The sequence below is a fragment of the Periplaneta americana genome, chromosome 9 (genome assembly GCF_040183065.1).
Source record: "Periplaneta americana isolate PAMFEO1 chromosome 9, P.americana_PAMFEO1_priV1, whole genome shotgun sequence".
Taxonomy (NCBI): Eukaryota; Metazoa; Arthropoda; class Insecta; order Blattodea; family Blattidae; genus Periplaneta; species Periplaneta americana.
This window is the reverse complement of record NC_091125.1, coordinates 17,973,330-18,001,260: the sequence shown is the minus strand read 5'-3', so window position 1 is coordinate 18,001,260 and position 27,931 is coordinate 17,973,330. Positions and strand designations below refer to the sequence as shown.

Sequence of the window (27,931 nt, the reverse complement as noted above, 5' to 3'; positions counted from 1 at the left end):
TTTCACCATCAAAACATGTTGTTCCATATCCAAGTGATCTATAAAGTGAGAAGAGACAGCACGTAACACCTGCACCGGCACCTTGTTCTCTGGAGATCAAGGATCCGTCGGTGTATAAATGAAGCCAGTTTTGTGGAGGGTACCTAATATTAATTGTCTCTAAAGACAATTGTTTCAGTATTTCATTGTTTACTTCTGATTTCAGTATTTCTTCTGTTAAATTTAGATTATATTCTATATTTAATAGAGATGTGGCATAGAAGATTTCTGAGACTTTCACTTATTGCAATGATTTCTCCATCAAAACTTGTTGTTCTATATCCAAGAGATCTATAAAGTGAGAAGAGAAAGCACGTAACACCTGCACCTGCACCTTGTAATTTTTCTTTTAAATTCAGGATGTTGATTTTCTGTTTTAATTCTTGAACCATGGATATGAAACTTCTTTGGGTTTTTAATCTACAGAGAGGAATGTATGAATGCCAATTGTTTCCTGGTAATCTGATAAGTTTTTTTATTTTGAATCAGTGCTTTTTCTTCTATTGTCATTTTGATGCTGTTAATGTTAGTGAAGTATCTCATAGAATCTGTTGGAGTTGTTTTGATTCCACCACTAATGAGCTTGAGAGCTTGGTTTTGATCATGTTCTATTTCGTTTATGAAAGGTGAAGTAATTAAAATTTCTCCGCAGTATGTCAGCACTGGCTGTACAAACATTTGGATGTAGTGTTCAAAGTATTTCTAGAGCATCCCCATTCCTTTCCTACTAGTCTTTTTAGAAGGGAGAATCTTTTACGAGCTTTTTCAGAAATATATTTAAATGGTTGCTCCATGTTAACTTACTGTCGAAATAGACTGGAACAGTATAAAACAGATTGCAATGAAAAGGAAGGAAAAAAAAAAAATTGAAATTATTTAAGTATGGTAGAATGGTAGTAAAAATCATCAATAATATTGAATTTGGAGAAGAAATATGTGTAATCATATTTTATTATACTCAGTTGTATAGCTTAGACAGTGGCAATTAACTCTAGAAACATGATTTGACTTTTGTTCCAAGGACAAAATGAAATGTTAAAAATGACTTTAAAGATCTACATACCATTTTATTTGTCATTTTCACTATAAAATTATAGTCTTCATTTGTTCTGAGACATTCCCTAGTCCTGTCAGAAAATTTTCATCTAGAAATTAGAGTATTTTTCATATATTAATAGTTCTGCCAACACAAAATTGTGGACAGGTTGAGGTTATCAACCTGGCCGTCTTCGGAGTGGTATTTATTTATTATTCTATACTTTATTCATTTCTCTTCCTTTATTAGTTTGCATATTTTATGTTTATAATTCTTTAGGTAGGTAAAAGGTAAAGGTATCCCCGTAACTTGCCATGAAGGCACTTGGGGGGCATGGAGGTAGAGCCCCATGCTTTCCATGACCTCGGCACTAGAATGAGGTGGTGTGGTCGGCACCACGCTCTGACCGCCTTTTACCCCCGGGAAAGACCCGGTACTCAATTTTATAGGAGGCTGAGTGAACCTCGGGGCCGTTCTGAAAGTTTGGCAACGAGAAAAAATCCTGTCACCACCTGGGATCGAACCCCGGATCTTCCAGTCCGTAGCCAGCTGCTCTACCAACTGAGCTACCCGGCCGCCCATTCTTTAGGTAGACTATTCGTATTATATGTAATGTAGAAACAAAACTGTACAAATAACCAAAATGTTTAACTCAGGGAAAGTCAAAACAACACTCACGTTTGATAAATCTTTGCTCTTCCAGTAGCTAAACTCCAGCCGTCTACAGCAACAACACTTCCTCCTACTGCTGTGGCAAGTGCGGATTCAAATTTGACAGTGGAAGGCACGACTCCTCGACAATATCCTAAAGGAGATGACCTTGCAACTGTGACATATACGTTATGGGTTGGAACAAACATGACAGAATTTCACCATCAGTGTGACAGCTGAGAAGTATTCGACTTTTTATCACATAATGCAAATAGCTGCAGAACAAGATTCCCACTATGTGTATCATTTGTTACCACTACTGAAACATAGATACCCACATTCTGATGCCTCCAGATGTGGACTGTATAGACCCTCCTGAATTCCGATATTCTCAAACACATTAATTTTGATAATCATTCACTTCATTTAAATACCGAAGTACCTAGGGGGGACCAAATTCACATCGATAAAAAAGATGGCACAAAGGTTCAAAATCAATCAAATCAATCAAACTCCTGTATCTCCTCATGAGGAGCACAGGGCATTCACAAAGTGCCTCCATCGGACCCTATTTGTAGCCAACTTCTTCACTTCACTCCATGTTTTCCCCTCCCTAGCAATTTCCTCCAAAGCTGTTCTCTTCCATGTATTTTTTGGCCTTCCTCTTGTTCTACTACCCTGGGGGTTCCAATGCAAAGCCATTCTTTCTACTGCTCCTTTTTCTTTCCTGATTGTGTGCCCTATCCAATTCCACTTTCGTCTTTTGATTTCTATTGTGATTTCTTTCTGATTTGTTATCTTCCATAGTTCTGAGTTTGTGATTATATCTGACCATCTAATTTTTAAGATTCTTCGTAAACATCTATTAACAAATGTTTGCAGTTTATTTTCTATAATTTACTTGTTTGTCATGTCTCACAGCCATATAATAAGGCTGATTTCACATTACTGTTAAAGATTTTAATTTTTGTAAATCGAGATATAATATAAGATTTCCATATTGGGTACAACTGGACAAATGCACTATTTGCATTTTTTATTCGGTTCTTTACATCCTCAAAGGCTCCACAATCCTTTCAATTATACTACCCAAATATTTAAATTCTTGAACAGTATCAGTGTTATTATTATTTATTATAAATTTATCTGTCTTTTTTACTATTTAACCTCAACGGTTCGGAAAGGAGGACATTATTTGAAAAAAAGAGGACAGAAAATATGTATTTAGACTTACACTTATTATACCGGTACTTATTATGTCAGTATCTATTTTATTACAAAATATTTACAGTACAGATTTAGGCTTATATCATACTTAGAAGTATATTAATATCTATTTCATTACAACATAATTATGAAAAAATTAATAATAATGTTTTTACAGTTAGCTACATATGAAAGTCAATGGAACTATAATTGAATAGCTTATTTTGGAAACATAACATGTGACATTTTCGCATATCGGTATGTTACTTTTTTAACCAGAGTGCTCTAAGATACTTATGACAAAACTTGATAATATAAAATGATTTTACAGTTAGCTACATATGAAAACAACGAGCATAACAAATAGGAGCAAAGAGTGTTATGATCATTGGCAAAGAGTATATTCTGTCGTTGCTGCTGCCACCTACAGGCAAATTACTTGAGAAAAGGGTCAAATCAGATACTTTCAAAATATCAGGCATACAAGTTACGAAAAGGAGGACATTTCTCGATTTTTTTTTAAATCCGCCTGGACCCCGGACAAAGGCCTAAAAAGGAGAGTATGTCCGGACAAAAGAAGGCGTCTGGTCACTCTAGAAGTACTTACTTATTAAAACCTTTTTTATTAAAAGAGTTGTATTCCAAGTAGAATGTTGAGTTACAGCACAGTTGCAATTATTCAAGCCAGCCCAATTCTTTCATTTTTTTTTTTTTTTTTTTTTTGCTTAACTCATTTCCCGAATAAAAAAAACAATCACAGAGTGATGTACTAATTGAGTAACGAAAATTAACTCTGGCGATATGTATTAAAATGTGTAATGTTTTCAGTTTAACTTCAATTTTAATTTACTTTAGTGTTTGTCAGACTGTGAACAAGCATACACTAACGTGAATGTTGAAAGAAAACGAAAAAAAGATCGTGGATTTAATAGAAGATTAAGTTCAGAAATTGTGAAAATTAAATGATGAGATACCTACTAAAGATAAAAATTGACGTTGAGTTCGAAATGGAAAGTATCATCATCAGTTCTTACTGTGGATTTTTGGTTGTTGTATCTAAGCCTACGTTCTTTCCTTGTCCAGTATTTGTAGTTTATTACTGCTCTTAGGAATGATACTTCTGTCAGTTCAGTCTTTCATAATCGAGTCTTTTTCTAAATTCAGTTTTCGAAACCATAAAGCTCGAATGACCAATAAGGAAAATATAGACGTTGTGTAGAGGACTGATCAACCCCTCACTTTAACCCTACAGTAGTTGCTGTAAGTTACTGTCACATAGTAGTCGCTGTGGACTGGCACTCCACAAGCAAATAAAAGGGTTTAAATTTATTTACAGTCATAAAGAAATTATGGACAAATATTTTTGTGGAAAAAATATATCTTAAAAAAAATGATGTGCGAAATCATTCAATCATTAGAGTCTTAACTATGTGGACGTGAGAGACAAGACGCTTTGTAAGATATTGCTCGCACCCATGCAGCCAAAATATTTTTACATGCTGCTCGAGTTTCATCTTTGTTGCAGCAACACATGGGAATCATAATATAAATATGTATGTAATGTATTGTATTGTATAAGATTAGATTAGCCAATAGAATTACAAGCATACCTACTAACTTATACAGATTAGCTAGAACTAATTGTGACAGTAGTAACTGCTGCAGTTTTAACTGACATTACAGGCCGCTGCGGACTCTTTACTTTATTTAGCTAGCTAGTAGGCAACGTGAATACAAATTAAAATTATAAAACAAAAATGTTTCTAGCCACTACCGTAACAGCCAGGCTCGTGTACGATGTGGTCTTAGCCAATAATAGAACATAAACTTTACAAAGACAGTTAATGGAATACGGAACTACGTGTTGGGATCCCTATAGAATATATCAGATAAATTCCTTAGAAAGAATCCAGTATAGGGCAGCTAAATTTGTTAAAGGTAAAAGAGAAGATGGAAACGATACGATAAAAGAACTTAAATGGGAAACTTTGGAAAACAGACGTAGGAAAACTAGAATAACATCATTGTATAGAGCACATCTAGGTCAGAAAGCATGGGTAGACATAACGGCTCGGTTAGAAAAGCCAACGTACTATGGTAGGAACGATCATGATTTTAAAATCAAATGTAGGAAACAGAAAACGGATATAGGTAAATTCTCATTTTTAAATAGAACTATAAATGATTGGAATGACCTACCTGCAGCGGTCTTTGAGGGCTGTCCTTCCTTAAGGAGATTCAAGAATAATTTAAAAAGTTGTGTCTAAAGTGAAAATTAAAATTAAGGTGACATTCAACATTTAATTTTTTTAAGGTGACATGTATTTATCTAGCCTGACGAGCTTACTTCCTTGGTTTGAATTGTAAATTATTTAAAAATAGCTTTTAAGAGGGCCTTAGACTAGAAATGTTTAGTTTAAATGTAGTTCTGTTTATAAGTATGCATAAGGATGTAATTATTTGACTTATTTGAACTGTTGTATCAGTGAAGCGAGATGAGTCAGTGAAGTTATGGTTTTATAGTGCAGTGAACAGTTCCGATCAGTGATAATTTATAGCGTCAATGAAATGTGTTCTATAGTGTCAGTGAAATGTGTTACAGAGTGTCAGTGAAATGTGTGCTAAAGTGTCAGTGAAATGCGTCATAGTGCCACTACAGGGAATGAGATGAGAGTAAAGTGAAAGACTATTGAAACTTATGTAGGACCTCTGCATAATTATATGGTATATATATATATGGTTGTATTGTAAAATTAGGTATTTTATTTTATGTTTTATTATTATTGTGTTAAATTGTATTTTGTATTCTTATTGTATTGTGTATAAAATTGTATATGTGTTGTAAAATTGTATTGTGTATTGTAAATTTTATTGTGTATTGCTTATCATTTTATTGTGTATTGTTAATATTGTATATACCACTGCCACCTGGTGCTTGCCCACTTGCAGTGTAAATAAATACATACATACTAAATACAGTAGGCCTAATCAACTTGATTCAAACAAGTGCAAAAAAAAAAAAGAAGAAGAAGAAGAAGAAGAAGAAGAAGAAAGGAAAAAAGAGAAAAAAAAACACATTTAATATAAATTGACAATCGGACAGAAGCCAGTGGTATTCAATAAAAACATGAATATAATCGACAGAAATGAAAAGATAAAAATACATACATTTGTTATGTTCAAGGCCTAAATTCATTTTTCATTTTCTTTTATTTCTGTTATTTTCATTTCTCTCACACTCCCCCCCTCTCTCTCTTTCGATTCCTTTCTCGTTTTTCAGGCGAGAGTTCAACTCCTCGTGAAAAACTTAATCCTGAAAACTGAAAGAGAGGATGCTTATGTGTTTCTACTTTATGCACACACATTCCATGATGCACAACACACGATGTTTCCTAATCACATACTAATTAAAACATACCTGTCGATCGCTGTTCGTAACATCGACACCTGTGGAGTAATTGTTAGCGTGTCTGGCCGCGAAACCAGGTGGCCCGGGTTCGATTTCCGATCGGGGTAAGTACCTGGTTGACGTTTTTCCGGCGTTTTCCCTCAACCCAATATGAGCAAATGCTGGGTAACTATCGGTGCTGGACCCCGAATCATTTCACCGGCATTATCATCGTCATCTCATTCAGACGTTAAATAACCTAAGATGTTAATAAAGCTAAAAAAAAAACATAGCCTGTATCTGGGTTATGATCGGGATCATCTATAGAGTCGTTCGGGTACATATAAATAAAATTTCCAAATCACACCACGAGACTTTACTACTTAAGCAGAAGAACGTCAGTCCTTGGTACATCCATTACGCTGAATACCGAAGTTGTGTTACGCACTATAAATGAGTGAGTTAGAACATCTGTGCCACAAAGCAGCGGCAAGAAAACCATCTTTTAAATACTGACCAACAGAGGTCAGAAACAACTCAAAACATATTTTCTTGCACCAGTCAGGGTCACACGTAGCAGCACATAAATCAAATTACGCACAAAGGTGCGTTGGGGGAGTGTTGCACGTATTCATTCAAATAAGCGTTAAATTTGTGGATACGTGTAAATGCTCTGAAATATAAGCGTTTATTGTTTGTTATGTGTTATTATTCTCAGTACAGATGCAGTGAGATACTGGAGGGCGGTTGGAGAAGCTCCGCATTAACACTGCTTTTCATTGTAACCTAAATGCATTGTTATAATGTTACTATGGAAACAATTTTCAAAATGAAATAAAGCAACTACACGTTTCCAATATTCGTTGTATAGATGTGTTCTTCATAGGAGTATATTTATTTCGCTGTTGCAATTTAAGTTTTAATAAAGTAAGAAGACTAATAATTAAGTAAACATAAATAAAAGCAATATCAAATAGACGTATATAATCCACCGCTTGCAAACACAATCCAGCAAATTACCAACACGCTCTGAAAAAAACAGACCGATGCTAGTTGTAGACCTATTTCTCTTACAGCTATATTGCTATGTATAGAAGAGTGAGAAAATGATCTTTGTCATTACTTTACATTGTAATATTTTTCTACCTGATAGTTTGTTCTTAGTGCGAACAACAACTTCAACAGCAAATTTGTTTTTAGACTTCGCGTTCTGATTAGATTCACCTACCCGGAAATTTGTGAATCGCTTATGTAGATGTTGGTTGGGCATAAATTTCATAAGTATGAGTAGGTGGAGACGGGTTACGGTTTGATTCACAGTGATTTTCTCTCTAAAGAGAAATATATTCTTAACACCTCTGAATACAAGCCACTTTCTTGCGCACAACGAACTCAGGAATAAGTAATGCGTGTTCCTGATAAATGTTGTGATTCACTCATTTCGTTTCAACAAACTTTATCCATTCCGAATTTAATGTTTTTAGTATTAACCAAATATATAAATATTCTTAAATGAAATGTCTGTGATGAAAACCTAATTAATTTTGTAGCTCAAACCCATGAAATAAAATTGTTACTTTAATTGAACCTTAAATCTACACATCAAATGGTTTACTACAGGGACATCATTTTATTTTTACTTCAATTTTTATTGCACCTGAGTTTTCGAATATACTTCACTCCCACCCCTTCTACTAATGAAGTTCAACCGTCCTCCACACAGTTCCAAGACTGCCTTAAATAATTAATTATATATTATATAATATCTTATATTAATTAAACAAACCGATATTTACCATTTATATTCTTATCGTTCGTAAGTGATCTTGTATAAATAATATTGAAGTTATTTATATTCTGTTAGCGTTGTTAGTGATATAAATAATATTCAAGTCATCATTTATATTCTGTTATCGTTCTTAAGCGACATAAATAACATAAATTTAATATTAGGTTTGGAACAATACAATTGCATAATACTGGTGTTAGTTTTTTTCTTTTTATATTATTATATTATAAGTACTATCTTCAAACACAATAACATGAAAATCAGTGACGAGGAATTGAACCTCAGACGTTGACATCTAAATTCCGACGTTTTTCCGACTGAACTACGAGGGCACAAGTAAAGAAACATTTGCGTAAAAGTGGCCCAATCCCCCCTCCAAGATTTTCTAACGATTTGTACAAGTTCGTCCAGGATGCGGGGGGCAAGGGCTAATTGGGATTTCGCAGTTCTTATCAGGTCAAAAATCCTGATAGAACTAACATTTAACCCTTGCGGTGAATTTCGGTGAAGTCCGGAGGGCCCAATTAGTCAAATCCACTCTCTCACCGCCACGCTTGGGCCCCTGGGATCTATTAAGATTCGAAAGAGACAGTGGTGTGCGGAAAGCAATGGGAAGTTAACGCATTTATCCTTCCCAAGAAAAATCGCAAAGATGAGCAAAGGAAGCTTTTAACAGAAAAGGAGCAACTTCTGGGGACCTCTGGAAAAAGAACTAAGGAATAGAGTAGTGAAGTGTTTTGTGTGGAGTGTGGCACTGTATGAGAAAAAAACATGGACATTACGATGAAATGAAGAGAAACGAATAAAAGCATTTGAAATGTGGATGTGGAGAAAAATGGAAGTGTGAAGTGATCAGACAGAATAAGAAATGCAGTTGTGTTGGAAAAAGTGGATGAAGAAAGAATTATGGTGAAACTGATTAGAAAGGGAAAAAGGAATTGGTTGGGTCACTGGTTGAGAAGAAACTGCCTACTGAGGGATGCACTGGAAGGAATGGTGAACGGGAGAAGGGTTCGGGGCAGAAGAAGATATCAAATAATAGACGACATTAAGATATGTGGATTATGTGCGGAGACTAAGAGGAAGACAGAAAATAGAAAAGATTGGAGAATGTTGGGTTTGCATTGAAAGACCTGCCCATGGGCAGAACACTTATGTATGTCCAGGTTGCTTGTGGAATGTCGTGGCTGAGAACAGTCGCTATTTGAAAAGATTCTAGTCGATTCTATGTCCACTCGACTGCAATATGTGATCGAGATGTGGGGAAGATAGAATCGTGGCTTTTTGTTGTTTTTTTTAACGATTAATTTTTTTAATGTTCTAAGGTAGATGCCAGTACGTTTGTTTTGTATATGTCACGAAACAGATTTTTGTTGCGAATAAAATCATTTTTCTTTTTATTTGCAGCCATAATGTCATAATAAATAACGATAAAGTCATGACATAATAAATTCATGAACCTGATGTTAATTACTAAAATAATCATAAAAGAGAAAGGAGCAATTATGTATGCTTTGTACCTCTGTCTTAAAAACGAAACAAAAAAGAACATAAAAAGCACTGGGTTGTATTCGAAAGCAGGACCTCATGCATAAGAGGCAGGAACGCTGCCATTACTCTATTAAGTAACACAAAGAATTATTGAATTATAACCATACATATCAGGCAATGTGGTACAACAACATGTAACATCGCCTGTCTCTGAATTGTAGCGATGATACCCGAAGGGAACTTTGCTTCTGGAAAGCGGCCACTTTTTCTTTTGACAAATGCACATAGCTGTAGTACAAATAATCATTATTTGTACTACAGCTATGTGCATTATGCCCATGTCTATATAATTCGATAATAAAACTTTAGCTAGAATTGCCGTCTTGTAGCAATGAAATTTTCGATTCCAGATTCAAATAGTCATAGGACAGAGTTCCCTAGTTTATATTATGTATCATGTATTTTAAAAAAAGTTTATTTGTTCTCTAAGTACATTATATCATTTCTCTCAATGTTATAGTTTCGTTAATATATCTATATGGTTTGCTGCTAATGACACTAATAATAATAATAATAATAATAATAATAATAATAATAATAATAATAATAATAGGTACAAGTAAACTCCTATGTGAATATTAAGCATATATTTTGTAATTGTGACACACTGGCTTATTAAGCGTAGATTATTGTTATCATTTATGTAGTCCGACTGCACATAGATGTTATTTAAATGTGTAGAATAAATAAATGAACAAAATCCCACTAATAAATGTGTTTATTCTTCCTACTGAAAAAATTTATATTTTGCACATAGGAGATATTGTAGGAACAACGACGATAATGTTTTCCTTACATTCATCTTAAGCCAGAGCACGGCGGGTTCAGGGTGTAAGGGCGATCTCCTCGTGACTGCCATCTGTGCTGCAGGGAAGAGTGTTTCCGTCTGTTGGCAACTGCTACTGAATTCACTGCGATATAGCCATGTTTCCTAGAAACAAAATCTATTTCTTACTAAATAAAAATAAAAAATGGGAGAAGGAAGATTCTATTCTTTTTATCTTAAGCATTTAGTGCGTGAACTTAATGTTATTGAACATCTTCCACCCTGTATAAATTTTTGTACCACCTTTCACAGTTGAGATGCAGCTCTTCGCTTGTTTCATTCTGTATGACCTGAAACAACCCAGAACTCACCATGTGGAGGTGGCTGCATGTCGAGTTCCGCCCTGCCCATCCCAACCACCCTACCATTATGGGCAAGTGCAATCGAGTATTAATTTTTTGTGGTTTGCATATTCTTAGACTTGAATCAATATTTACTTTTCCATTTTATATTTTTTTTGTCTCTTTTATAAAAGTCACTTTTGGAATGATAGAGAAAGACTTTCACTAAAAATTTGGTATGTATATATATATATATATATATATATATATATATATATATATTACACTTATTATTATGTGAAACATATATATATATATGTTTCACATAATAATAAGTGTAATAATTAAGAAGTAGAATTGACTCTTACCTCCTTTTACTCCCCTACTTCGTCCGCGTCTAGACGATGGTCCGGGTACATCGTCACCATCGAAAGGTTTTTGTAGTTCCCGAATAAATTCCCAAGTCATTATTCGGTCCCTCGTATACCTCATAAAAGCGTCGATGTACTCGAAGTCGTCGTCGTCGTCTTCCAACTCAGAAGGTTCCTTGGCCCTCTGGCGCCAATCGTCCTTCTGACACGAAGGAACAGGACGATGACGGGGAGTCTTGAGTTTGCTCTTGCCCGGGGTTGCTTTGCCTTTCCCCTTCGTCTTTTCAGACTTCTGGGGGAGGTCAAATGTCACCGTCTTCTGCGGGCGGTCGGGATCCCGATCTTCCTTTTTATCTTTCTTAAGGATAGAACGGGGGGGAGTTGGAGGTGGAGGTGACGGTGAAGGTGAAGGTGGGGGTGGGGATGGGGATGGAGGTGATTTTGATGAGGAAGGTAAAGGGATGGGGGGAATGACTGTCGTTTGGCTGTGATTATTGGTGTGGGGGGTGCGTAATAATATTTAAATTGGGTGACATACTGGGGGTGTTCTGGTTGTGACGACGTGGGTGAGGAGGGAGTTGGATCAGGAATCTTGGAATCATTCCTGTCCGCTGGACTACGACTATTCCATAGACAATAGCCTCCTACTCCCACTGTCCCAAGCATCGTCACAATTCTGACCAATTCTGGTCTCCCTAAGGAGAACCGCGTTGCGCCTCCCAAAAATTCTCGGCGTCCCGCAATCGCAGATACTCCTTTCAAAACCGAAAGCGCCATTCGCATCATTTCTAACTTTTTCGCAGAAAATGGCAAACCACAGTGTTTCCATGGAAACGATCCGTGTTGTCGTGTCTGTCGGCCATTGTTGATGACATCGGACGAAAATACCCAAACGCGCGAGTACGTTGAAATCACCGATACAATAAAAGATGTGAACGTTTTCACGTCTTCTATCTTTAAGATATTATTATTCACTTCGTCCATACTTAAAAAATTGGTTCCTATTTTATAGCTAGACGAGTACTAAATGCTGACACACAAACATGTAGAAATTATAATACTTTATTAGAATGCAATGTGCCTACTTATACATAGGTAGTATTCAGGGTGGGTTACTACTCGTTTTGACTTCATACAGTGATAAATATTAGAGAATTTCTCTGTTGTTTAATTCTGCTGTTCCATAAGATATTTTATACTGACAAGGGAGTGTTGGCATACTACAGCTTTTATTATCGAAATATTAAATGTGTAGAGACGACGATGAATGCACGTTATTGGACCCAAACGGGTATGAATAAGTAATATTTTAATGGAAATGAAACAGTAACAATTTCGAAACATTTACAATGAAGATAGAATACTCAGTTTAGTGCATTGTACTCTTCCCAGCAAGAATATGCTTAGTAATTTTATTTTGAATACTGTTTAATTCCGACAATCTCTGATGTCACTGGGTGGGTATTCCACAAGCGCGATAGCGAGATTGTGTATGATGACGAATACGATGATGTCTTATGTGTTGGTATGACTAGTATACGGCTATTCTGGGTGCGTGTGAAGAGATTGTGGTTCGATGATATGTAACTGAAGCGAAGGCAAGGTAGATAGATAATATAGAGGTGTGAAGGATTGGGATTGGCATAGTCGAGTGTCCTGTTTATGAAGATATTACATGTTAACGCTTTGTTCTTAGTTTTGTTTCGTTATGGTGCTTAAGGAGGAGCTGAACTGGATTTTGATAATTTCTAAACTATAAAACATACAGTAACTTTTTTTTTTGCATACTAGTTCTGAGCAATACTTGGCACATACATTGCAGATTTTCAAAGCTGTAGTGTAAGTAATATTGGCATTATTAATTAATTGTAACAATTTTATATTAATATTTTTATATCAATATAATTCCTGTCTTTTTCCATAATTTCACAAATTCTTCAATACATTTTATTCACAAGCTAACTTATGGCATTGGATAATATAATTGCCTTTAGTTAGCTGAAGCTTTAATTATGTTTTGAATTGAAAATTATTGAATTTAATCATTTCAAAATTAAAAAGAAAGCATGCATTATAGGGAATTAAATATTTTAGACCCAATCATACTCTACAATTGCATAATATTGAATGTTAATTATCAATTAATGGAATATACTGAAAGAGCGGAAAAAAATCAAAACAATGTGTCAATAAATGTGGTAGTAGATAAATTTTGAAAAATGTGAATGCGTAGAAAACATTTAAATCTAGAAAATAGACACCGAAATTTAAATGCATTCTACATATATCCTGAAACTCTGCAATCAGTTGGACTCATATATGTAGTAACTGAAACGGACTCTTTGTCTCAGTGTGCGAACAAGTATTAGAAAATTAAGGGAAACCACAGTAATTTTGAAATAAAAGGAGGAGAAGCCTTGCAGAGGGAGTAGACGTGACTCATCGTGGCATTTAAATAGGTAGCAATTTTGTAGATGTAAACAAATAGAACTTAACCTAAACAATAACAGCGATAGCAGACGACTGGTGGGGAAGCTACTAGCAGACATTGGGAGTTCAGTGGCGACTCGTGATTTTTTTATGTAGGATATGAGATTGATGACTAATGACCAAGACACAAAGTAATAATAATAATAATAATAATAATAATAATAATAATAATAATAATAATAGTAATTCAATACAAATAGGCCTATGTTAGCTTTTGACTCACCATTCTGGAACTGGCAATTTATTTGTAATGAAGTTCGATTCTCCTCCCCTTTTTACTTGCGAAGATGGCTCCTAAGCCATTGTACTGCCCGATATTTACCGATGCTCCGTCGTACGTTTGCGCAATTAATTTCTTGCTGTAGTTAAATTCTTCTAAATGATCAAATGCAACTTCAGATTTTATTTCGGCTGTCATTTCATCTGAAAATCCTGTTAATTCTTGTATTTATTATAGCCTATTTTATATACTTTTATGTAATTTATTTTTATTCCTTTTAAATTTAATAATAATAATAATAATAATAATAATTTGTTTATTTATGCTGGCAGAGTTAAGACCATAGGACCTTCTCTTACACTATCAGGTCACAAAGTAAACAAGCAGTGAAAGTTTTACATCATTAAATAATTTTAAATTATTTATTATTTCGTTTATTCCATTCTTTTAAAATAACCACTGAAATGCATTTAAGCCGGCTATAAGGATACTTGAAAATTCTTATTGTAATCTTTGACAGGGTCTTCATCACCCAGAAAGAAGGGTCGTAGTATTAGGATTCACGGTCATATCCTCATGCGCGGTTAAAGTCAAGCCATACTCCGCCCTCAGCATCCTCCCCTGCCCACTTAATTCACTGCTAGAAAAAACCGTTTGCTGTAAGATATTTGGATGGTTCCTCAGAAATTATTTCTGAGCTGTGCAGTGGCGACAACTCACGACATAAATTGGAAGCTTAAATAAAATTATTACGTCAGCTGCATTGGAGATCAAAATATGTAATTAAAAGTTTTCTGTCCTCAGAGGCATGAAATTAAACTGTAGGATCATTCTCATATCCTTCATGGAGGAATCGCCACTGTGTGAGTTATACCACTACACCGGTAGTGGTGTGGCGATTCCAGTAGGTGTAAGAAGATCTAAGCTCTTTCTACTGGAAAATCTTTGAAATAAAATTATGTCGCTTCACTTCACAAGTTAATAGCTAACACCTTATGGCTGAGGACATAGCTGTAACTCAAAATGAATACAGTAAAACCTCGTTAATCCAGACTAATTTTGGGATAAGTTGGCCGGTTTAAGTAAAATAACCTAAAAGAACAGTAGAAAGTGCATTAAAAACCTTTTATAGCAATAAAACACGTTTATTATAGTTAAAGTGCATAGACCTAAATACAGTAAAATATAAATAAAATATAAATATAAAATATATACATCTGTACCAAAAATCAGAGGATTCTTGTGCAGTTACATTAATTTGGGTCAGTACATGACAGTACTATATTTGATACCTGGCTTCAGTGTGCGAAGTTGGAAAACAATGAATGTCCTAATTATTGTTTTATATATTATTAAAAATCCCAGTAGAGAGATTATTTGAAGTTTGGAAGAGGAGATGTCCTGTTCTGGCACTAGAAATGAGGGCGAAAATTCCTCAACATTGGCGACCATTGTAGCGACAGCAGTTCTGCACAACATAGCCAATGAGGTGGCAGATGTGCCTGTGGAGCCTGGTCGTTGCAATGGAAATGCAGAAAGAACAGCATTAATGAACACAGTGTTCTCCAGGCAGTAATTATATTTTTCATACCTTTATTTATTTATGTACTTTTTTACATTACAGTATTAACTATAACCTAATTATGTATGAGAAAAGTTGTAAAAATCACTGCAAGAAATACCGGTACTGAAATAATAATACTGAATACTGTGTATGTAATTATTGATTCAAAATAGTCAAGTGATAATTTATTTAACTAGCTAGTTGGTGAGTACAAATTAAAATTATAAAACAAAAATGTTTCTAGCAACTACTCTAAGGGGCAGGCTCGTGTACGGTGTGGTCTTAGTGAATAATGTAACATTAAATTTACAAGGGCAGTTTACTAAATAAGTAACTTAATTCAGGCCATTAAATAACACACAAAAGCAAAAAAGGAAGAAAGAGAGAAAGAGAAAAAAAGGATTTAATATAAGTTGGCAATCAGCCAGAAGCCAGTGATATTCAATAAAAAAATGAATATAGTCGACAGAAATAAAAGGTAAAAAAAATACATACATTTTTTAATATTATATATCATGAATAATTTTATAAATCTCTTTTTCGAAAGCTTCAATTTTGAATATTTCAAATTTGGAAAATGGTTTGTAATTTAATTATAAGTATTGAGCCGAACCTAGCACCATGTTCAAGAGCTGCACTTGTATCACATTTAGGCTCAATTAATGAGAAAGTAGACTTTTGTCTTCGTGTACGATATTCATGTCGACTAGATTTACGTTTTATTTGATTTCTGTGGTAGTAAGTTAGTAAACTATATTTATAAATTTCTTCAATAGTTAATACTTCAAAATCTGAATAAATTAAATTTTTCGGGTAATCCATATTTTTGTTAGATAAATTTTTATTAATCTTCTGTGTAATAAAATATTATTCTCAATGCCTCCTTAGTGATAAAATGTCGAAGGATTATGAATTAATAAATTTTCTTTCTTATACTTGTACACATAAAATCAATTTGTTTATCCCAACGTAAATGTTGATCTATAATAACTCCTAAATATTTGACTTGTGTGGAAGGTGTTAGATGTGGCCAATTACAGTCATTATTTGTTAATTCATTACACGTAATGTTATGTATTACTAAGTGATAATTATTCATAGTTGGAGGTAAACCTTCCGTTGTTAAAGAAAATGGAATATAAGTAGTCTTATTGATATTTAAGGACAGGAGATTAAAGTCAAGCCAATTTTTCACTACGTTAATTCCATTGCTAGCATTTCAATAAGTGTTATCCCAATTTTCCCCATTAAATGTTAGTACAGTAGGCTATTACTGCAAAAGAAAATATATTACCACCTTATTTCTTTAGAACAATTTTCAACAAATTATTAATAAGTATTAATTCGTATATATTATAAATAAGATTGGTTCTAATACTGTACCTTGTGAAATTGCAATATCGATCAATTTATAATTGTTATTATAATTGTCAATTATAACTTCTTGATATCTATTTTCTAAATATGAACGAAAAGGCTTGAGTACAACTCCTCTAATACCAATAGTTTCTGACACCGATGCTATTGGCTCCAAGGACAAGCAAATCGTATCTGTGGGAACAGGGGGGAATATAAGCACTGTCTAGTATATACATTCGCGAAGCTCAATACGTAGTAAATATGCAAACATTAGATAGTTGCTCACCACTAGGATCGCTAATATCGCCTCATTACAGGCAATGCAAAATAGTACCGTCACAGTCTATTGTTTCTAGCACCCTCAAAACTCAAGCTTCCTGACTATATAGTAGACTGTGATATAATGTACACACATTAACTGGCAAGTACAAAGGATGCAGGATTTAAAGCCACTCGGATAAAGCTTACAGCAAATACAGTAGGCCAGTTATATTAATTTCATAATCTCATAACCTCTATTGTTATTGATTCATAATTTTCATCAGTCACTACGTATCGTCCTTGCATTTTACATTTCAATGCAGAGAGAATCTCTGATATCCAACTGGTATAATTCACTTTAATGTATAGTACTGGGCCAGTCACTAACCGCTGTTACTATATGTGTAATAAGCAAACAATTAGTTGTCACACAATTAGAACGGAGAAGTTCATTTGTCTCTTCTTCGACAATATTATAATTATATACTATGCCTATTTTTTCATGGTTTTCGATTAAGAAGAAAACTAATAGACTTACTGAGGATTGCCGTAAGCTTTTAATAATGCAAACAACAGCAGTGATGTAATAGTTTATAAATTAGAACAGAAAATAAGATACAAAATTGACTGACCTCTCATAAGTGTGTTCAGGTTCTGTACATAATATTATGGTGCAAAAAAATTTGAGTTTTGACGATGTTGGTATGTGAGATATGTTAATCAGGAATATAAGATATTTTCAGCATCAGTTTTATTGTAATCAAAATAAGGTTTCAAACTACTGTATTATTATATCTGCAGTGCTTGGGAAAAATTACATAAGTCAGTTTTTTCACAAACCTTTCTTGATAATTTATTGACAACTCACACTGGTTTATGCCGATTTGATTTTTTTCTGTATGAATTATTGTAATGGGAGAAATACTTATGTCTCTTTTTCCAAGCGAGCAGATGTTCCGTAAGTTGTCAATAAATTATTAAAAAAGGTTTGTGGAAACTGACTGATGTCACTTTTCCCAAGCACTGCAGATATAGGGCTATAAGTAAATATTTGCATGCAACAGTGCAATATCTCTCTTATAACAGTAATTTGTTCCAACCCTCGTAGTAGGAGTTGCACTTCCACTGCCAGTTTCATATATTTCAACCTGAAAATGTCATAAGTAAGATTAAGTTAGACGCATGGCCAATGATTTATTTGTGTTTCATCACAACTTATCTTTTCTGCACTTCTCTCCTTTCGTGTCCTCCTCTTCGAGCAGTTATATAAATTGGTTTTAATCATAAAATGAAGAAAATAACTACGAAATTGACAATGTATGGGCCGTTCAGTGACATAACATTGTAAAATATCTTGCTAGACTCTTTTGTTCTAACCTTTAAAAATTTAACACACTGTTGTTCCAACTAGTTCCGAAAACATAATTTCTCATAAATAGTTATCTGATTGTAAGCATCATATTTCCTTTTAAACAATCAGTTTAGTGTTTCCAAAACTTCTGACCACAATATTGCAGTAATTCAATGCCAGTAATGATAGCTGTGTCAACTATAGTCTACGGTTTTCTGGTGTCGATTAATTTGATATTGTCACACTTACCTTTTAATTTTGCTATAGGATATGCCATTAGGATCGTTCAGGAAAACAGAGAGGATTTGGGATTGAAAGGGTTACATCAGCTGCTTGTTTATGCAGATGACGTGAATATTTTAGGAGAAATATACGGAAAACATGGGAATTTTAGTTGAAACAAGTAAGGACATTGGTTTGCAAGTAGATCCCGAAAAGACAAAGAATATGATTATGTCTTGTGGCCAGGACATAATACGAAAAGGAAATATAAAATTGGAAATATATCCTTTGAAAAGGTGGAAAAATTCAAATACCTTCGAACAACAGTAACAATTATAAATGATACTACTGTGTTGATTACTACATTCAGACTACTTAAGTTCATTACGTACAAAACTATATTTCGTTTATAGATGTGAATTGGAAAGAGAGGAGGCTGTTCATTAGTCTTTATATGAAAGAACGAGTCAAAGTCAGCATAGCAGAAGAAATGTCTGAAGGAAGTGGAATAAGGAAAGAAGTACAACAAGAATGTCTTTATCACCCACTCTGTTCAACATCTATTTGAAGAATTTAGTGAAGAACTGTTTTCATAACATGGGAGAGATGATAGTAGGAGGAAGAAGAATGAAGTGCATTGATGATTTGGTGTTTTAGCAGTACAAGGGAAGTTATTAAGAGATATGCTGGTGGAGGTAAGTAACAGCTGTGAGCAGTATGGCATGACGATAATGCTAATATAGCGAAGACCATGGTTGTCAGAAAAAAATAAAGAACATAAACATGCGAATACTAAATGAGAGAGAGCAGATGAACATCTTCAAATACTTGGAGGGTACTATAAGCTGGTGCCACGAAATCAAAAGAAGGATAGCTATAACAAAGGAAGCTTTTAATAGAAAAAGAAGAATCTTCTGCGGATTTCTATAAAATAATAAAGACGAGACTAGTGAAGTGCTTTGTGTGGAGTGTGTCATTATATAGAGTAGAAACGTGGACACAAGGGCGAGCTGAAGTGATGCGAATAGAAGCATTTTGAAATGTGGATGTGGAGAAGGATTAATTCATTCATCCATAGTGTTTTGCCAAAGGGGTGGTTTTTCACTGCAAACCCAGCTTTTTCCAGACTTTCCTACTTTCTGCCTTCCTCTTTGTCTCCACATATAATCCATTTATCTTAATGTCGTCTATCATCTGATATCTTCTTCTGCCACGAACTATTCTCTCGTTCACAATTTCTTCCAGTGCATCCCTCAGTGTTCAGTATCTTCTCAATCAGTATCCCAGCTAATTCCTTTTCCTCTTTCTGATCAGTTTCAGCATTATTCTTTCTTCATACACTCTTTCCAACACAGCTTCGTTTCTTACTCTGTCTGTCCATTTCACACGCTCCATCCTTCTCCATATCCACATTTAAAATGCTTCTATTCGCTTCGCTTCACTTCTTCGTAATGTCCATGTTTCTGCTCCATACAATGCTACACTCTACACAAAGCACTTCACTAATCTCTTCCTTAGTCCTTCCTCCAGAATTCCGCAGAAGATGCGCTTTTTCTGGAGAAGGATGGAGCCTGTGAAATGGACAGACAGAATAAGAAATGAAACTGTATTGGAAAGAGTGGGTGAAGAAAGATTGATGCTGAAACTGATCAGAAAGAAAAAAAGGAGTTGGTTGGGTCACTGGTCGAAAATAAACTGCCCACGGAAGGATGCACTTGTAGAAATTGTAAAAGTGTTATGAGTTCGAGGCAGAAGAAGATATGTGATAATACACATTAAGAGTGTGGATCATATGCGGAGATTAAGAGGAAGGCATAAAATAGGAAAAATGGAGGAATGCTGGGTTTGCGGTGAAAAGCGTGCCAATTGACAGAACAATGCGTATGTATGTATGTATGAATGTATGTATGTATGTATGTATGTATGTATGTATGTATGTATGTATGCATGTGTATACATATGTGTGTGTTTTGAGGCGATTCAAAGGCGAGTACGTGAGTTGCGGAGTCAGGGAAAAACAACAACAAGGCAAGTGAAGAAAAATGGAACGGATCCAGGGAGCAGTGATGAAGGAATAAAGGTGAATATTAAAAATAAACATTATGATTTAAGAAGTTGGTGTAGTGGGGGAAAATACAAGAAAATAGTATGGGGGACAAGGATATCATAGGAAGTGAAGTGGAGTGAGGGGGAGGATAAAAGTGGAGAAGTGGGGAAATATAGATGGATAGGCCGGTGAACGAGACGTGACGAGATACATTTAAAAAGAATGTAAGTGGAAGAGAGAAGGAAGTAAGTTATGACTTGCATAAATTTGCTGTGTAATAAGGTGGGATGGCACTGTATACAAGAAATATATGAAGTGTTACCTCACTGGATGTGCTTAACGACAAGTATAAATCATATATCATATCATATCATTCATATCATATATCATATCATATCATATCATATCATATCATATCATATATATGTCTGTGTCCATAAATGTGGGGACGTATTCCTGACACAAATCATAAAAAAAGTTCATATGAACATGGGTCCGCAAACCCTTCGTTAAGGAGTTACGGGTTTATTGGTAATGGTGCATGTTACATATTTAACAACACACATTTACAGAAACTGCTCAAAGTGATCTCCTCCTGCTTCGATGCATGCCCTGAGCCTGCGCTCCATGCTTTGCCGTACTCTGTGCAAATGTCCTTGGGTGTCACGAATTGATCAAATGCTGCTACCTTATTCCCATCTGCTAGGCCATAAATGTAGTGCAGTGGTCTCCAAAAAGCGTATCGTCATTCGTGCTCTCGATGCTGCACGCCGAACACAGTGTGCTGTAAGTCTAGAAAAGGGGAAGAGACTCGTACCTCAACAGATGGGAGCAACCAGTTGGGGATCGCGGCAACGATCTGCTTAAATTTACAAATAATAACATCAAAAGAATAAGAAATATCATACGTTTCTACATTATTTTGACATACTATGAAGCTGGAGCCCCGTCTGTTGCTATAGACATAAGCCATTGCAAATTCAACCTCTTCTGTTCTATGGTGCCTTTCAGGACCTGGAAAAGATCTTCTCCAGTTGTATTTTGTAATTACATCTAGAAGACATTCAGACACAGTAAAATGTTCATTAACTCCTCGGATGAAAATGGCTAGGTGAGCTTTGTCATTTCTATCTGTGCTTTCGTCCAATGCAAGTGAGTAAGCTACAAACTGGTTAATTGTGGTTTCGACTTGAGATTCAATTACATTTACAATCTTGAAATTCCTTCTCTGAACTGCAATTGGAAACATTTTAATTTTCTTAAACTTTGACTTTGTTCTGGACACAGTATTTTAGTACGATTTTAGCACGATTTTACACATGATGCTTATGTAAAGGGCTTTATTGACTTTAAAATATTCCAAGCTAAAACATAGCTAGCAAAAAGCTTTTTTTGTTTAAGACTGTGGACACGTGTGTGATTTGTGTTTGTATTTTCTTTTTTTATATTTATCAAAATATTTGTAGGCCTACCCATTCCACCTAAAATTAAAGTAAAAACTATATGTTAGTCATGTGGGACTGAGTGTAAACGTATTGTAATATACTGATCATTATGTATAACCAAGTCAAACGATAGCCCCAAAATAAATTATTTTCACATGTCCAACATAGGGTAAACATTGGTAATTTCGTGATAATTTCATGAAAACTAATTTAAAATGCAAATGCGTAAATATATCCTTATTCCGATTTTTTCATCTAAAAGACGATAACTTGCTGTACAAATCTGGAGACATAAAAGATTGGATACGTTCTTGAAAAAAAAAACATTTTTACAACTTAAGCTGAACGGTTGGTTATTTCGTGATAACCTTGGTAATTTCGTGATATTGCATTGATAATTTCGTGAGAAGTAGAAGAATTGTGGAAAAATTCATTAAACTCAAATGAAATTCTCATTTATTGTTACAAGACTTCAAACATAGTAATTCCGTCTAATATTCATAGCAAGAAAACATAGAAATACATATCAACACACAATAGGAATGCAATCAAAGTAAAAATTGAAATTTAAAAGGGATCTTCTTTGCCCTGAAAGGGTGAACACTTTTATTACGGACTTTACTATAACCTATATTACTAGGGTAACTCCAAAAGTAATGCATAACGTTTGTTTAAAAATTATATTTTTATCCTACAGCTTTGCTATTTTCACAGAATGTAGATGCATCCTTAAGGAACAAAATGTCACTTTTCCACATAATCCCCGTCCCTTTCAACTGCCTTATGTAACCTAGGAACGAGGGCCTGTAGACCAGCACGGTAAAAGTCTGGACCAACACGTCTGAGCCACTCTTTAGCAGCGTGCACAAGGGAGTCATCTTCTAACCTCGTTCCGCGAAGGGATCCTTCAGTTTTCCAAAGAGATGATAATCGCATGGTGCCAGTTGAGGACTGTAAGGCGGATGTTTCAGTGTTGTCTATCCGAATTTTCTGATCTGGTCTGTGGTCTTGTGACTGACATATGGCTGTGCGTTGTCGTGCAATAGCAGAACATCCTGCTTCTCCCGATGTCGTCGAACACGACTCAGTCTAACTTGAAGTTTCTTGAGAGTTGCAACATACCCGTCAGGATTAATGGTGGTTCCGTGTGGGATGATGTCCACAAGCAAGAGTCCTTCTGAATCGAAAAACACAGTAGCCATAACGTTTCCTGCCGAAGGTGTACTTTTGAATTTCTATTTCTTTGGTGAATTTGCATGGTGCCACTCCATTGTCTGCCTCTGTCTCCGGTCCAAAATGGTGGAGCCATGTTCCATCTTCTATTACAATTCTTGCAAGTAAGTCATCTAGCACTTATCATTCATACTTAGCATGATAACAAATCAAACAGAAGCTACACTGAACCCATTGCGTCTTCGTTTTCTTTTCTGTTATCACATCTTGTCTTCAGATTTCTAAAATTCCTATTGTAATACAATTTTTAAAATAGTATAAAATGTAACACTTAATGCTCAACAAAATTTCGCCTCAAACAGATAAGATTTCTATCAGTAAAGCTAAGCCTATATGGCGACTACAGATGTATCTAAAATTCCAAAAACCTTTCCTAAAAGTTCATGAAGATACAATAAATCTTTGTACAAAATATAATATGCTTACCTTTAGTAATAAGCCTGTAATGTAATTACAAACATCCACAAAATTTGTATGCCTGAGAAGTCGAAGCAAACTTGCTCTCTCCAAATATAAAAGCTCACTGAAGCAACTACAATAGTCACACAAAGCTTAGCTGTATGTTTCTGGAAACTGGACAACATATGCAATCCCTTGGCGGAAATTTGGATCTCGTAACACCATTGGTTAGTTCACAAAAGAGCAAAGAAAAAGTATCACGAAATAACCACTGCCACGAAATTACCAATGTTTACCCTGCCTGTAATTGTATGATATTGTTTGTGAAGAGTCGAGTATTGTTGTCGCATGTTGAATTTTAACACTCCCTTAAGAATTTTCGAAAAAATTAAGCATTTCACATTCTTCCCACTAACTCAAAAAAAAAAAAAATCTCTTCCTATTCATCCTTGAATTACTACGTCCATGATTAGAAGACATTGTGAAAAGGTGGAACACGCCGACCTACACAATGATAATGGCGGTCCGCCACTGCTCTTCGTTTATGCATAAACATGGAATACAGTAAAGGTGGAGATGGGTGAGGCGGAGCGCGCTCATTACGTACTTGCTTCGGTTCCGTTCAGGGGCTTACTCGCGAGTACGCTTTTGGAGACGTCTGATGTAGTGCATAGCCTATATGTCATTTATGCCACTGAATACATCTTGTGATGTGATGAATGTTACTGTGAATAACACAAAACAGAACAAAAGGCATTCAGACAAAACAAAACAAACCAACTGTAATGAAGAAAGTTGGAAAAATGCAAGTTTGAGATGAATTACATAATATGGGGTCACTACAGGAAATTCCTTTCATAACTCTCTAACGAAAGGTTTGCGGAACTATGTTCATAGAACTTTTTATTATGTTTTGGGTCAATGTAGAGTATCCACCGCCCACTGAACGAATATTTCACACTTTTATCACTGTTAATGCGCTATAAACCAATTTTCGGCAATCTAATGTAAAAGACTGCCTACAGATATTTGGAAAGTTTCAGAGAAAATTCACAAATTCAATCCTCTAACACGATTTTTTTTTAAATAATTAAGTAATTTGCTGGGAGACATCGTTAGATATAGACCACTCTTACACTAAACTGGAGTAATTTGAGCTTTTAATCAGATATGTTGCTACTTACTGTTTTTATACGCTCACCTGTTATGTAATTTTTATTTTATACAGATTTCATTGTTATTGCCCATCCAAAGATCGTTAGGAATGATGAATATTACTTAATATCTCCTATCTTTCTTCAAATAATGTTTATATGCCATGTTAATTTTCATTTGTTTTCATAAGTTAACAATCATGCACATTGGGAGCAACATATAAGAAATTACTTTCCTACACAGTCCACGCTATATTCACGTTGTTTTGAAATGATTAATCGAAGATGGTTTGCTTATTGTTTATTACAAGCACATTTATATGTAATTTCTATTCCATACGTTTTTTTCTATCCCACGATCATTAAGAATGGTGAATATTATTCATGCTTGTTTCCTGTATTTCTTAAAATAATGTTATGTGGCATGTTAGTTTTTATTTGTCGTTATGTACGTAAAAATGATGCGCCAAAAAATAAAAAATAATAATAATTTCGTACTCACTCCACATCCTATATATTCACATCTGTTTTTCAGTGATTTATTAAAGAATGTACCGGTATTTAAAAGACTAATAATTTAGAAACATGTTACATAAATCATCCTTGTGCGAAAAGAGAATGCTCCCTGGACCAAATTGTCGTATTTTGCAGTGGTCGTCAGTACTCGCTGAAATAGGTAATAATATAATAATATAATATAATTATGTTGTACTAGCATTTAGAAACATGCTACATAAATCATCCTTGTGCCAAAAAGAGAATGCTCCCTGGACCAAATTATCGTATTTTGCAGTGGTGGTCAGTACTCGCTGAAATGGGTAATGATATAATTATGTTGTACGTAGCATGCGGGGTATCGGGGCTGCAAGCCCCGATGATGATCCGACATGTAGCGCATGATGTAAAACGCGGGGTATCGGGGCTGCAAGCCCTGATGATGATCCGACGTGTAGTACATGATGTAAAAAGCGGGGTATCGGGGCTGCTATAATTATGTTATGTTATGTATAGTATTATATGAGGTTATGTTAGGTTAGATTAGGTTTGGGTAGATTAGGTGTGTAGCATTATATGAAAGGTTAGGTTATGTTAGATTAGGTGTATAGTATTATATGAGGTTAGGTTAGGTTAGGTTAGGTTAGGATAGGGTAGGGTAGATTAGGTGTGTAGCATTATATGAAAGGTATTATATGAGGTTATGTTTTGTTAGATTATGTGTGTAGTATTCTCAAAGGTTAGGTTAGGTTAGGTTAGATTAGGTGTGTACTATTCCATAGTATAATTCAAAGGCATTTTCAGTTATTTACTTTTATTCATGCAAATTTGCTGCAAGTGTAAAATCTTCGGTAATTTTATTTACCAGAGTCGGCAACCCTAAACATAGATCGCAAAATCTTATTATGTCCAAAAATTGACATTCATTTTTTTGCTTTGGAACTACAGATTTTTTTTTTTTTTTTTTTTTTGCGAATTGTTTACTGAGTAGAATTGTGTAAATTTAATTTATTAAGCGTGAGATATTTATTAATTTGTGCTTTGTGAAATTATTCCATTTCTCTGTTCAATATGAGTTAAAAAAATGCAAAGAAAATCAATTATTATATTATTATCTTGTACATAGCAAGATCGATTATTCAATTGATAGGATGCTTTATGAGGTTGTCATAACTGAGATATCTATTGTCAATTGCTTTTCTTTCTCAGAAGGCCTTGACTGACGGCTATGTAAGGACCGGCGCTCTTAGGGGTGGAGGTCGGGGTTTGGGATGGCCCACAAGCAACAAGTTATACAAGATATGTTTAGTGTAAATCTGGCCTATGTCTGTATAGTGGGCAGGATATAAGTAACATTCACCTAACTTTATTGTGTATCATTGCTATGTTTTATTTAGAGTAATATGTTCATAAGTTCCGTTTACTTCTTATTGCATAATATGTTGCAGAAATAATTACAAAACTGTGTTATTTTAATGTGAACATAATTTTACGTGTTAACATAATCTGTTCGCATCAACATGTTAAGTAAGAATGGAAGCTATTGTGAGGTTCAATAAAAACGAATTTATATTGTGATTTTAATTTAGCACATCTACCTTCCTTAATTATAGACAGAAAATTTACCATACCACTCCTATGAAATTAGTGTACACACGATTGTGTTACTTCATCTCTTATGTAGTAGATAAATACAATAATTCAGTACTCAATTGTAATAATAAAATACAGACAAATAGAATGTGACGGGTGTCATACATGACATTATGTTTTATTATAATGTACAGGGACATCATTTTATTTTTACTTCAATTTTTATTGTATCTGAGTTTTTTAATGTACTTCACTCCCACCCCCTCTACTAGTAAACTTCCAACCGTTCTTCACACAAAACCAAGCGTATACAGTCAAAGTCGCCTTACGGTCATAGTAAACACAAACAGTACTGAATTAGTAAGTATAGTACGTTCCAGAAATATGTTCGCTTTCAATATTGAATCATATTCTCGCACAGGTACTGTCGACTGTTTGCCTATGTCGCATCCCGGTTTCTCCCACCCACTTCTGCCCGTCCCTTTGTGGCTGGACTGTCTTAGCTCTTTTCTGAAAACATTAATTTCTGTTAGGAATTGGACGTCTAAGTAATATTATACAACTGTTTAAAATAACTTAAATAAAAGGACCTCATTAAGTAATTAACTGTCACGTGATTTCCCCCCTTTCTACGACCCTGCGACAAAACCACTTGGACGGACAGTAAATAGCATATCTGAAATAGTTTTATCTTTTCGGATCGTGCAGAAGTGAAGATTGAATTTACAGTACGTAAGGTACTCTTTTATAAAGTAGGTACACAATTAATTCAACATGAGTTACTAGTACGAAAGACGAAACTGGTAATTGGAATTAGGTATAATAGTCTATGTGCGATAATATGCAAAAAAGAACTGAAACCTGTATAGAAATGAACGGCCATCATTTTCAAAAATGTGTTTAAATATCCATATTATGATTATTTTTTCAATTTAACTTCATTCCCTATAGTGTACGCTA

At 34.7% G+C, this 27,931-nt stretch overlaps 1 protein-coding gene across 10 annotated transcripts in view; it reads left to right on the top strand.

Annotated features, from left to right (window-relative positions):
* The window catches only part of LOC138705802 (DNA polymerase alpha catalytic subunit-like), a 133,231-nt gene that overhangs the window by 93,321 nt on the left and 11,979 nt on the right, over positions 1-27,931 (top strand). For 3 of the 10 annotated variants that reach the window (XM_069834451.1, XM_069834450.1, XM_069834456.1), the window contains one exon: positions 1,779-2,822. The exons of 2 other annotated variants lie outside the window; for them this stretch is intronic. The gene's annotated coding sequence lies outside the window, so the exon portion shown is untranslated. Of the gene's footprint in view, positions 1-1,778; positions 2,823-26,587; positions 26,632-27,931 lie in introns of those variants that run through there. 5 more of the 10 variants (XM_069834449.1, XM_069834448.1, XM_069834453.1 and 2 more) reach the window with 4 other exon arrangements.